General features: G+C 39.5%; 1 protein-coding gene across 26 annotated transcripts in view; it reads right to left on the bottom strand.

The window, feature by feature from the left end:
* PTPRT (protein tyrosine phosphatase receptor type T) overlaps window positions 1-12,334 on the bottom strand; it is a 1,303,183-nt gene that overhangs the window by 879,478 nt on the left and 411,371 nt on the right. The window lies entirely within an intron of this gene.

Here is a 12,334-nt window from a genome sequence, read left to right as displayed (position 1 = left end):
GAACCTTCCCACAAACAGGATAGAGCAGAAGTGACGCTGTGTGACTTCTGAGAATGGGTTAGAAAAAGCCATGCGGCTTCTTCCCAGTTTACTTGGGATGCTCACTCTGGGATCCGGGCTCCATGCTGCGAGGAACCCCAAGCTGTGCAAGAGGAGGCACAGGTGGCGAGAAATCGAGTCCCCCAGCCCAGCTGAGCTACCAGCACCCACTTGGCAGTAGGGCAAATGGGACATATCACTGTTGGTATTGTTCAGTAACTTCCCAAAGTCACACAGCTTAATAAGGATCATAACCAGGATTCAATCCCAGCCTTCAGTCTCAATGTATATTACCCTGAGGATCAGAAAGGTAAACAAATCCAGTCCAAGGATTCAAATGCCTCTTCTGCTCCCAGCTGAAAGGCTGAAATAATAAAATCATGAGAACACAGGCAATACCCCTTTGGGGCTTCTACACTAGGGTCTGGGTTGAAAAAGAGAATCAGGAGACAATGGGAAAGGGAACAATGACTAGCCTTCTTTCTTCTCCTTTAAGCCAAGTCCCAAGAGTTAGAAATACTTGTTTCTCCAGGGAAAAGCTGTCCCCTCTATGGAAAAGTAAAATATGCAAACACTGACCACAGGGTAAATGAGAATGCATAATTCACAACTAACTGTCTCCCTGGACAGAAGTAGGTTGAACTTCAGGTCAAAAAAAAAAAAAGAGAAAAAAAAAAGAAAAAATTCTAGCTGTTGCATCCCAGCACCTAAGTATTCAATTACAGAAGTTTTTGCCCCTGGGGAGACCACTGGAAGCTGGAAGCTGCATCAGCATCAAAACCTTGTATGATTCTGCAGTAAGCTGAGATATGCAGCACCCTGGCAATTGATATGCAAATTAAATAAACAACAGGACATAATAAATAATTAAATCAGTTTAACATGACGAATGAATTCATCATATCGAAGTGATGAGAAGCCAGCACTGTCACCCAGAAGATCACTGATTTGAGAAAAATGAACCATTCATAACAAGGCCATTTCAGCAAAGGATGGTACCTCTTATATTACTTGTATTGGCCTCTGAACAGAGTAGGTGCTCAATAAATGTTAGTGGAATTAAATGAATTTTTGCCACCAAGAATGTCCTTCTGCCACAGAGGGAATTATTCATTCAATAAGCAATTGCACAGACATTTTCTCACTTCAATCTTATTTAGGAATAGAATAGGTCTGTAAAGTAGGCAAAAGCAGGTATGACCATACCCCATTTTACACATGAGGAAAATAAAGGTAAGAGGCCAAATGATTTGCCCCTAGTCACATGGCTGGGATAAGGAAGACTCATCTTGGGACTCCTGACATCTGGTGTATCACCCACCCTCTGCACCCCACTGATGGGAATATCTGTGTCTACACGACTGCACTTGTAGGAGAAGTGCTACAGCCCCCCACTACGTCCTCAACCATCCCCTATAATAAATCAATTCTAGACGCATTTCAAATTTATACCTGAGTAGAGTTTGTACCTCATGTCATTTTGCCTTTTGGTTAGTTACTATACATAGCATCTCTTCATAGACAACTAAGAAACACAGGTAAGCCTGAGGAAAATAAAAGCATCACACAGCCATTAAAATTAATGATGAAGAAGAATATTTAGCTACGTGAGAAAATTTCCACAATATATTGCTAAGCAAAGAGAAGTTTTCTATGCAGCACGTATATTATCCACACTATATTAATATACACACATAGACAAGAAGGCTAAAAGTATGTGTCAAAAAGTCAACACTGTTTTCTTTCCATACGGTGGGTTATAAGGAGTTTTTGTTTTCCTCGCTCAGCATTTTTAAAGACTTTCAGAGATTTATACAATGAGAATGTATTATTTTTGTAACTGAAAGTCTCATTTGTATAACTAGAGCAAACGGTAGTTAGGGAGGTGGGGAATAAAAATGCTTCTGAGTCTACATCTAACAGAAGCCATAAATAGTACAGTGGGTTTGTTTGGTTTGTTTGTTTTTTAAGGGAATTATTTAACAGTACAGGTAAATTCTGAGGAGATGTGGGATGGGGAGCAATTTGGAATCTCATCCCACAGTGAGCGAGGATATGCCCTCAAATCAGTGACTTGAGACATGATGAAATACTTGAGAAGAGACGATTAGAGAAGAGAGGGGGAAAAAAAAAAGTTTTTAGAGCCTGCAAAGGCAAAACTCACTAGTGGCAATAAAACGCAGACCCAACTCCTTCTACTTGCCCAATCTCGTAAAGGGCTAAACAACTCAAAACAGAATATAAACCTCAGACACAGCCCTCCTCCCTGGTTCTACAGGAGAATTTGATGGTACCTAGGAAAACAAATTGCATATCAATGGAAAATCAATCAGACTATTTGAGGGTAAGTAGGAGACATGAAAATACTGATTCAAGATGGGTTTAAAAGGCAACAAAAGGTGGGAAAGAGACTTATGCAATACTTCTGCACCCCCAAAAAGAAGTAAATAAAAATTTTAAATGAATTATAAGTATGCATCTCTAAGAGTAATTTCTTATGAAGATTTACTCCAGGAAATAGAAAAAAAATGTTGTAACAGCAATGGTTTGAACTCTCAAAGAAACTGAAAAAAATATAAAAACAATAAATCTAAATCTAAAATACGAAATCATAAGACAATGAATTGACACGATGGAGCTAAGAAAACAAGTTATAGAAACAAGTTCACCATAGCATGAAAAGCAGCATAATGAACCAAGTCAACAAGGAAAAACATAAGCTTGAGATCATTAAGGATGCACACTACAGAAGTACATGGTAAACTGATAAAAGGAATCAGGGAGAAAATGTTAGATGTGAAAGACAAACACTAGGGATCTAGATGAGTGGGATCAAAAGAAAATTGAGGAAGCAAAATAGAAACTATATTCAGTGATATGACAGAAGAAAAAGCTCATGATCTCAAAGAAAACCCAACTATTGACAGGACTCACAAGCATTGGAAAAAAAAATGACCAGCATGGAGAAATTGCATATCAAGGATGAAGACAGAATTGCACAAGCATGCAGGCCAGTCAGTGACATACAAAGGAAAAAAAGGGGATGGCTTTTCCTTAGCATCATAGATTCCAGGAGACAATGGAGCAATGTCCACAGAGATACAAGGAAGAAGGTATTCTTCTACACCCAGCCAACCAGTTACTCATGTGTAAAGGGAGAAAAAGGAGGAGGAGCAAAAGGGAAAAACATGATCATGTAGAAAGAGGAAGGAGAGAGGAAAGAAGAAAATGCAGAGACCAAGAGGAAAATCATGATATTCTCAAACACACAAGGACTCAAGAAGGCTCACACTAATGCATCATTGCAGAAAAGAACAACTCAAAGACATGCTCTAAACAACCAAAAGCTTGATCAAAATATAGATTTCAAAAATAAGTAAGTAGTGATATGAAAGTATTTTAAATTCTTGATGAAATACAAAAATAGAAGTAAGTCTAAATAATTGTGGTAAGTCTAGTTATCACATTTTAAATCATAAAACTTTATTATTTTTAAATTATAAAAAATAAGCTATAGTTTAAAATGAAAGTCCATTATAGATCTTCCCTGTAGCAAAGATGAATACTCACAACAAATGGAAGAGATTTAAAGGCAAAGACATCAATTAAAACTAATAGCACAGGGCTTCCCTGGTGGCACAGTGGTTGAGAGTCCGCCTGCTGACGCAGGGGACACGGGTTCGTGCCCCGGTCCGGGAAGATCCCACATGCCGCGGGGCGGCTGGGCCCGTGAGCCACGGCGGCTGAGCCTGCGCGTCCAGAGCCTGTGCTCCGCAACGGGAGAGGCCACAACAGCGAGAGGTCCGCGTACCGAAAAAAAAAAAAACTGATAGCACAGAAAGATGAACTCAGCAGTAAGAGATTCTCAAAAATGAATCCAAAACCAATAAAAACAAGTATATGATGTTTATCAGGAAGAAGACTAAAGCTGTAACTCAAAGACAGAAAATATACCAGACAAAAATATAAAGATAAAAATATATAGAAATACAAAAATATACCAGAAGCAAATTCAAAGAAAATGAAAGCAGAGATTACTCTATTTATAGATGACTGGGTTGAATTCACTGAAGGGAATAGTATTAAAGTTTATACAAAAAACTCATTTTTTAAATTGACAAATGGCACAATCCACGCTAAATTTTGGATTTGTTGGTTCCAAGGGACGGATCCAGGACCCCCATGGATACCGAAATCCCTGGATGTTCAAGTCCCTTATATAAAATGGCATATCTGCAAATCCTGTATACTTTAAATCATCTCTAGGTGACTTATAATACCTAATAAATGCTATGTAAATGGTTGCTTACACTTGGCAAATTCAAGTTTTGCTTTTTGTAACTTTCTGGAATTTCTTTTGAATATTTTCAACCCACAGTTGGTTGAATCTGCAGATGCGGAAACCATGAATACATAGAGCTGACTATAACTGTCAAAACATCCATGGTCTGAAAAACACAGCATCACACATTATTTTTTAAAAACTGTTGGAGATTAAAGAAAATAATAGCAACTAATTCAGGAAGATAATAAGTAGGGTCTTATTATTAGTATGAAAGTAGGGGCTCTGATTTATTATTAAAGTCAATGTAAAAGCTTTATTCATACTTTGTACACTACAAATAAAGAATTTAGTTCCTTTTCTAATGTCCATTAAACAATTATAAAATCAACCAGTATTAAACCAAGAAAATCCCATTAAATGCCCCAAAAAGAAATTAATAATATAGATTATATTCTCTACTCAGACTATAATAAATGGGAAATTAATCTCACAAATAGAACAAAATAATTATGCCAACAGCTTGGAAATAATTCTTGGGTCAAAAATAAAACCAAAATAGCAATTACAGAATTTTAGAGAATAGCAATAATGAAACCAACTCATATCAAAATATATGGAAAGTGGTCAGTGTTCTAAAAGTAAATTTCATATCCATAAATACTTTAAGAACTGAGCAAGAAATACATCAATTATTTAAGAAATCAACTCAAGAAGCTAGAAAATAAAAAGTTGAGTGAAATAGCAAGGTGGGCTTCATAAAGATAAAAGTAGAAATCAATTCATTTTAAAAAATAGTAAAACACCAAAATTAATAAATAAATTCAAGAGCTGCTCTTCTAAGAAAAAGACAATAAACCAGATAAACCATGAAATAGTGTCATCAAAGAAAAAGTTAAAATGAGAAAAAACAGAAATGAGGAGATATAGTTACAGAAAAAAGATTTAGGGACTCATTCATCTGCCAACACATTTGAGAACTTGAATAAAATTAAATATATACAACATGCATATATATACCTCTCAAAAGAGCACAGGATCCAAACATTGGTATTTTAAATCCCTTAGGGTCTTGCTACTCAAAGTGTAGTCCACTTTGAGTAATTACAGAACCTCCTACTCCATGAAGTAGGTTAGAGGCTTAAATGAAAGCACTTAGCATAACTCCAGACACACTTTAAATATTTCTAAATGTTGCTTATTATTGTTCTGTAAGTACACTTTTTTAAAAGCATCATGTATATAATGATAAACACATCCTAAGGGTACAGTTCAATGAATTTTTATAGCACCACCTGGAAGCTTACTGGAAAGGATGACCCCAAATGTACTAAATCTACATTTGAACCAGCTCCTCAGGTGATTCATAGGCAAGTTAAAGCTTGAGCATCATGATTTTAGATGTAGAGAAAAGAGATCACAATTCTCAGAGATATGTTTAGAAAACCAGTACAATTCTTTAAGATAGCACACAAAAAATCTACAGATTATTTTATTTATATAGATTCAAAATTTTAAAATAAAATTTCTAACAAAAAGAATCCACATTTTGTTAAATAAATACCATACAACAAAGAACTGGAGCTCATTCCAGGAATATGACAATAGTTTATTATTAAATATATTAACAGAAAAGAAAAACATGGGTGAACTTACATTTAAAAATAATTTTAGGCTGGGGAAGGCTTTTCTGAATATGATTTCCAAGCCAGAAACCATCAAGGCAATGGCATGAAAGTTGTTTTTCTTTTTTTTTTTTTTATTCTCTATTGCTAAAATCACCAACAAGGTTTAAAGAGAAATGACTAACTCAGAAAATATATTTGAAGCTCTGACAAGGGGTTATTATCTACAATGTATAAAGAGCTACTAAAATTTACCAAGAAAAAGACAACCACTCCAACAAACAATGGATGAAGGATATTAACCAGTTCACAAAAGAAAAGCAAACGGTCTATGGCTTCATTTGCTCAACCAACAATCTTTAAATGAGCATATACTACTCTTTGCCCACTATGTTCAAAGTTCTGTTCTAGCAAATGAAACAAAGTAACTTCCTACAGGGCTTCCCTGGTGGCGCAGTGGTTAAGAGTCCGCCTGCCGATGCAGGGGACACGGGTTCGTGCCCCAGTCCGGGAAGATCCCACGTGCCGCGGAGCGGCTGGGTCCGTGAGCCATGGCCGCTGAGCCTGCACGTCCGGAGCCTGTGCTCCGCAATGGGAGAGGCCACAACAGTGAAAGGCCCGCATACCGCAAAAAAAAAAAAAAAAAAAAAAAGTAACTTCCTACAAGATGATCTTAACAAATAAATACTCAAAGAAATGCCAAATGACATATATTCACCTAAATAACAGGAAAACATTAAAAAGACAGGTTAATATCTTGGGTTGACAAGGATGTCAGGAAATGGATACCGTCATATATCAAAGACGGAGTTTAAACTAGTACACAATTCTGCTGGCATTTAATTTGCCAAATTTTTTTTAAAGGCATACTTTTAAACAGAAGATACCCACAAGAAGTGGACAAATAAGTATGAAGACCTCAATCACAGCATTATTTACAATAGTGAAAACACCCAAATGTCCATCAACAGAAGAATGGCATAATAATGTCAAATAACATAGCTTGTTATTATCTGTTCATGTATTATTTGTTCATGTATTAGGCATGTATTATTTTTATCATATCAATAGCAGAATAAAGTGTAATTTTGAAATATTTCACTTACTTTGCAGCATAAAGACAAGACATATAGGGGCAACAGGAACCCTAACACATTTTAAATGATGATAATGGAATAATTTATGTGAGGATTCAGTCCTGTAGTAAAATACACAGAGATTTAGGGATGTAAATATCCCTCGAAGCTTTCTGAAAGTGAGGTCCTAGGCTGCCTAGGTGCCTCTGACAGCTTTAGTACAAAAGTCCTCAGGACAATACTCAAATACACAGGTGGTTGTCCAGGTGCCTTTATCACTGTTCCTCCTGATACTTACATCCTCCTAAGTCCCCATTCACACAGCAGCCAGAGGGCTCTTTTGTAAAAATGTGCCTTAAGTCCAATTGGCTTCTCAGTGCTCTTACCACAAAAATATAAACTCCCAACAAAAATGGCCCACAAAGCCCTGCATGATGGTGACAGGCATTCTCCAACCCTATCTCGTTCCATCTTTCCTTTCACATCTTGTGCTCTGGCCATACAGGCCTTCTAATCACTCCCAGAACTCTCCAGGCTCTGTCCCGCCTCAGAGCCTTGGCACATGACGTTCTCCACTGCCTGGAATGTTCCTCCCTCCTCCTTTTCAGAGCAGGTTTTGTCATCCTTCAAGTAGCATCCACTAACCTGCCCTCTTATTAACAGGTATTAAACTCTTCGCCTGTCTCCTTCACTACACGTAGTACAATTTTGGGGGGGGGGGGGGGTTGGGAAGAGAAAGAAACTGACTAATTTTTAAATTAATTATTGATTTACTTATTCACTCTGTCTCCTCCATTGGAATGCATGTTCCAGAAAGCAGACCTTATGTCTATTTTGCTCTTCAGTGAATCCCCAGCAGTCTAGCTCAGAAGCTACCATTCTGAGAGCATTCAAATGCTGTTAAATGAATAAATGAATGTGAACACCGCTTTGAACAGTGCATCAGGAACCTTAAACATGTTTAAAAGAAATGTTTTTGATTCTCTTTGTCTATTTCTGGGACTCGATCCTTAGGAAATAATCAGAGAAGTACACAAAGATTTTCATTACAACATTCTTCTAATAGCAAAAATTGGAAACAACCCACATGCCCAGCAAGAGGGAAATATTTAAATAAGTTAATCTATGGAATGAGATAGTCAATTATAAAGTATACAATAATGTGGTCAATTTTTTAAAAAGAGTACGAAACAATATATAGTTGAACCCTAAATTTATAAAAAAAGAGCACACAGTTCCATATGTAAAATGGAGGAAATAGCCCAAAATGTGAGTCATGACATGTTTCCTTCCATTTATTTCCTACATTTTCTAATTCTACATATTTTCTAATTTTTGACATTGAGCAACAGGATACGTTTTTTAAAACAGAAATGCGAAGTAAACGTCGTTAAAAAAAATTTTTTTTTTTAAACAGGTTGCTCCTCCCTGAGTATAACTTTAGGTTTCATGGGATAGGAAACTGTCACCAGCCAAGATTGCCAGCAGCTCTGAGAAGGAAAGTCTCAGCCCTGCAAGGGGAAGGGGGTGGAGTGAAGCCCACCTCGCAACATCTACTGCCCTGGCAGGTAGGAGGAAGGGGAGAGTTTTTTTTCCACTCTAAGTCCTTCTGTATCTTTTCAGTTTTGTACTGGTATCACGATGTATTTGTAAACATAATACCTATTCAGAAAAATACAACTGAAAACAGCAACCACCAGCAGAAGAAAAAAGAAAAACTTTTATTGTCAGATACATTTGAAGAGACAGCAGAATGGCTATACCCAATCAAGGAAGATTGCTCCAGTTAAAATTGCGTGAGATTCTATCAGCATGCAAAACATGGTAACAGCATAAAATAATTTATTCTGATTCCTAAAACCCAAGGAAAAAAATCATTAATATGGACTCTTCCACCTCAAAATCTACAGAAACACACCACATCCTGAAATTCTCAGTACTGCAACTCTGCATCCCCCCTTTTACTGTCTGCTCAGAATATCCCTTCACCGTGCTCTGGTTTCTCCATCTCCATCTCTCTTTGCTTGTATGTTTCAAGCTCAGCTTCCCTCGACTTCCCTTTGAACTTGACATTCTTGTCACCCTGATTCTCCCCAGGGCTACTTTTTTTTTTTTCCTTTATCGGACACAATATGAAAATATACGAGAAGCATTTACTAAACCCTCATGGTTTCCTCCCATTAAAATAAAAATCAGAAGAGCAAAATCATCTGTTTACATCTCCCTCAAAAAGAACTAAATCAAATTATTTTTGTTTCAGGAGGTCATTGACTTTCAGTAGCCCATCAGCACCCCTCAAGAGAGGCCCCCGGGAAGAGAGACCCGCCCTTGCTGAGAAGTCTAGCACTTCGGCACATAAGCAGACACTGATGATAAGCTGATTAAAACTTATCTTAAGAAAAAAGCTGTGAGGTAAGGCGTGGTTTGGCAATTCAGAGTCTGCCCAGAAATCTGCAGACCACAGTTAAGTGTGAAGCTCCTGGGAGGCCGCAAAAATAGTATCTTATTCTAATTCGGGGGAACAAATCCTTTGCATATCAGCATGAATTGAACCCAGATGAGTCTTGCTCAGATGATCACAGCAATTGGAACAATCTGACATCAAGAGCAGCGTCAAGAGAAGTCCAGAAAGAGGGCAGATTACAGCTCATGAGATCATGCAGTCAATCTAAAGGTTAAACAAGATATGAAACATCATCACTTAAGTAGAAAATAAAGCATCCAGCAGAGGAAAAGTGAAAGACGTCTGTTAGCTAAGCACTTCTGCTCTTCCCTTGGACAATTTAAAGGGTTCGGAGGGAACAACAACATCTCAAAAAGAAAAAGTATTTGGTGGGGGGGGGGGGGGGGGGTGAACTGATCTTTTACTTGGAAATAGAAGCACTAATTTTAACAGTTCTCAGCACGGAAATATTGGCTTCTGGACTTTAAATACATGCAGCATCAGATCTTATTATTCTTCTATCTTTAGCCATTTTTGCCTTCATGAGTTATTTATCATTTCACTTTCAACGACTTTGATATGTAAATTAAAGCCACTGTACCAAATGTTATGATTTCGATAAAGATCTAAAAACACTAATATTTTTCATTATGGATTTTTGCTTATCCAACTGAATCCAACAGAATTGCCCAATTTGAACCAGGTAGGGACAATATCTGGGCAGAACTTTGTAGACCTTTAAAACCACTTACCATCCAAACGCACCAACCGAAGATTTTTTTTTTTTTTTTTTAATCATAAACGCTTCTCAGTTTGTCATCATGGCACATTGTCTAGTAACTTTAACACTAGCATCAAATGTTCTGTATAAAATACAGAAAGAATCATTCCTCAACCCAATTTGCAAAGTTCTAAGTCTTTAGGCTCAAAAATGTATTAAGTAGAGTGGTTGATACTTCGGGATTTATCTGCACTTAGCAGCTGTGTGACCTTGGCCAAGTGATAACCTCTCTTTGCCTGGGTTTCCTTAACTGTAAAATGGGTGAAGACATAGAACCTGTCACGAGTATGAAATACAATAATCCAAGTAAAAGTGCTGACTTAGCCCAGCGCCTGGCACGTAAGTACGCAATAAATGTTAGTCGATTATACTTCCTTAGGCAGAATGCTGCACTGACAGCTCTGTCATGTGCTTAAGACTTAAGGAATTACTTTTCTTAAAGACAGAGAGATGGCCATACAGTCTCTTGGGGGTGGTCATGAGGTCAACACGTGGCTACATTCAAACAAAGAAGCAAAGGCTGACGTCTCTCTTGACCACACATGCCGCCGCGCCTTGCTCATTTCCTGTGCTCTGTGCTGGGAACAGGAAGCTACTCCAGTCACTCAGGAACCTATCAGGTGACCCATGAGCATCTTGTGATTGAGCTAGTGACCCTGATACCTTGGACAGCTGATGGCAAGGCAGAACAAGAGGCCAGGGAGAGGGCAGAGACTGCCTCAAGGTCCCCGAATGTTCTCATCTCCTGCAGCTCCAATATTTCTTCAAAAAAAAAAAAAAAAAAAAAAATGAGAACTTGAGAAGAGCTGTCGCAAAAAAAAAGACTAAACACAGATGGCATTTCATCACTTTACCTATCCATTCATTCGTCACTCATCCACTGACATCTGCAGACCCCATGCCCAGCCTTGGGAGAGCAGCTGAAGACACAGAGGTGCCCAGGAGGTATCCCTCGTCCTTGGGGAACCGACAAGTTATTGGAGGACTCGTCCGTCAAGAGACACGTTTAGCCCAGAGTGTTACAGGATCATGAGATGCTGACTGGGGTGTTGCAGGACAGGAGAGAGGGGGGTGAAGAGGAGGCTCCGGGAAAGGGGGGCAGCAGGTAGAGAATACGGCAGAGGAAGGGGGCCACCGTGCATCCTTCCAATTGTACAAGGTCCAGAGAGGCTGTGGTGAGGACGAGATGGGAGAATGGTGTAAGATGCCATCCGGGCCTCAAGGGACCTCGTGCACAAGCTAAGGAGCTGGACGTCACCCTGAGGGCAACTGGGAACCATCCCCTGGAGGGCAGGCAAGAGAGTGACATGCTCAGGTTTGTGTTTTAGAAAAGTCATCCAGCCATCTTTGCCTCTTGTGCACTCTTGACTCATTCACTGGGCATCTGTGACTGTGGCTCCATTTACAAAAATTCTGATCATCCAACCCCCTCAGAGCACAGAGGCTCCTTACGCTTCAGTCCCCTTTACCCCAGGTTGACACGAGTAGAGAGGAGAAGTATCTCCCAGCTGCAGACCACGTTTCCAGCCGCTGACACCCATCTCCCATCCACCTCCCAGAGGCAGCTCCACGCAACACATCTGAGACCAAAAGCGTCATCTTTCCCGCAAAGCTGGCTCTTCCTCCTTAGCATTCTGGTCACCCAGGTTCCATAGCTCCTTTTCACTCCCCGATACATCCTGTCTCCCACCAAGACGTGCTGTGTCTTCCTTCAGAAATGTCCCCACCTCTCTACTTCCCGCCCGGCCCCATGGCCCCTACCCTAGAGACCACAGTGACCTCACCCATGATCTCTCACCGCCCTGACCCACCTGGGTGCTCTGCCACCAGTCGCGCCTCTCGTCAGCCCATCTCCCATTACCAGTTCACTCCCTGCCAACTCACTCCCGACTCCAAACTCCCAGCCGTGTGGGACTGACCATCGTTGGTAAGACCTTCAGGCCCAAGGTAGCCGGGCCCCAGCGATGCTTTCCAGCACCGACTCCTTCCTCACACTCACCTTGCTGAGTCCTCCTGTTGAATAAAGCACCCAACCCACCTGGCGCCTCCTGCTCTGCGTGGACTGGGTCGAACAGTGTCCCCCAAACC

Source organism: Kogia breviceps, chromosome 14 (genome assembly GCF_026419965.1).
Source record: "Kogia breviceps isolate mKogBre1 chromosome 14, mKogBre1 haplotype 1, whole genome shotgun sequence".
Lineage (NCBI taxonomy): Eukaryota > Metazoa > Chordata > Mammalia > Artiodactyla > Physeteridae > Kogia > Kogia breviceps.
Note: the sequence above shows the minus strand (reverse complement) of the source record. Positions and strands in the feature narration are given on the sequence as shown.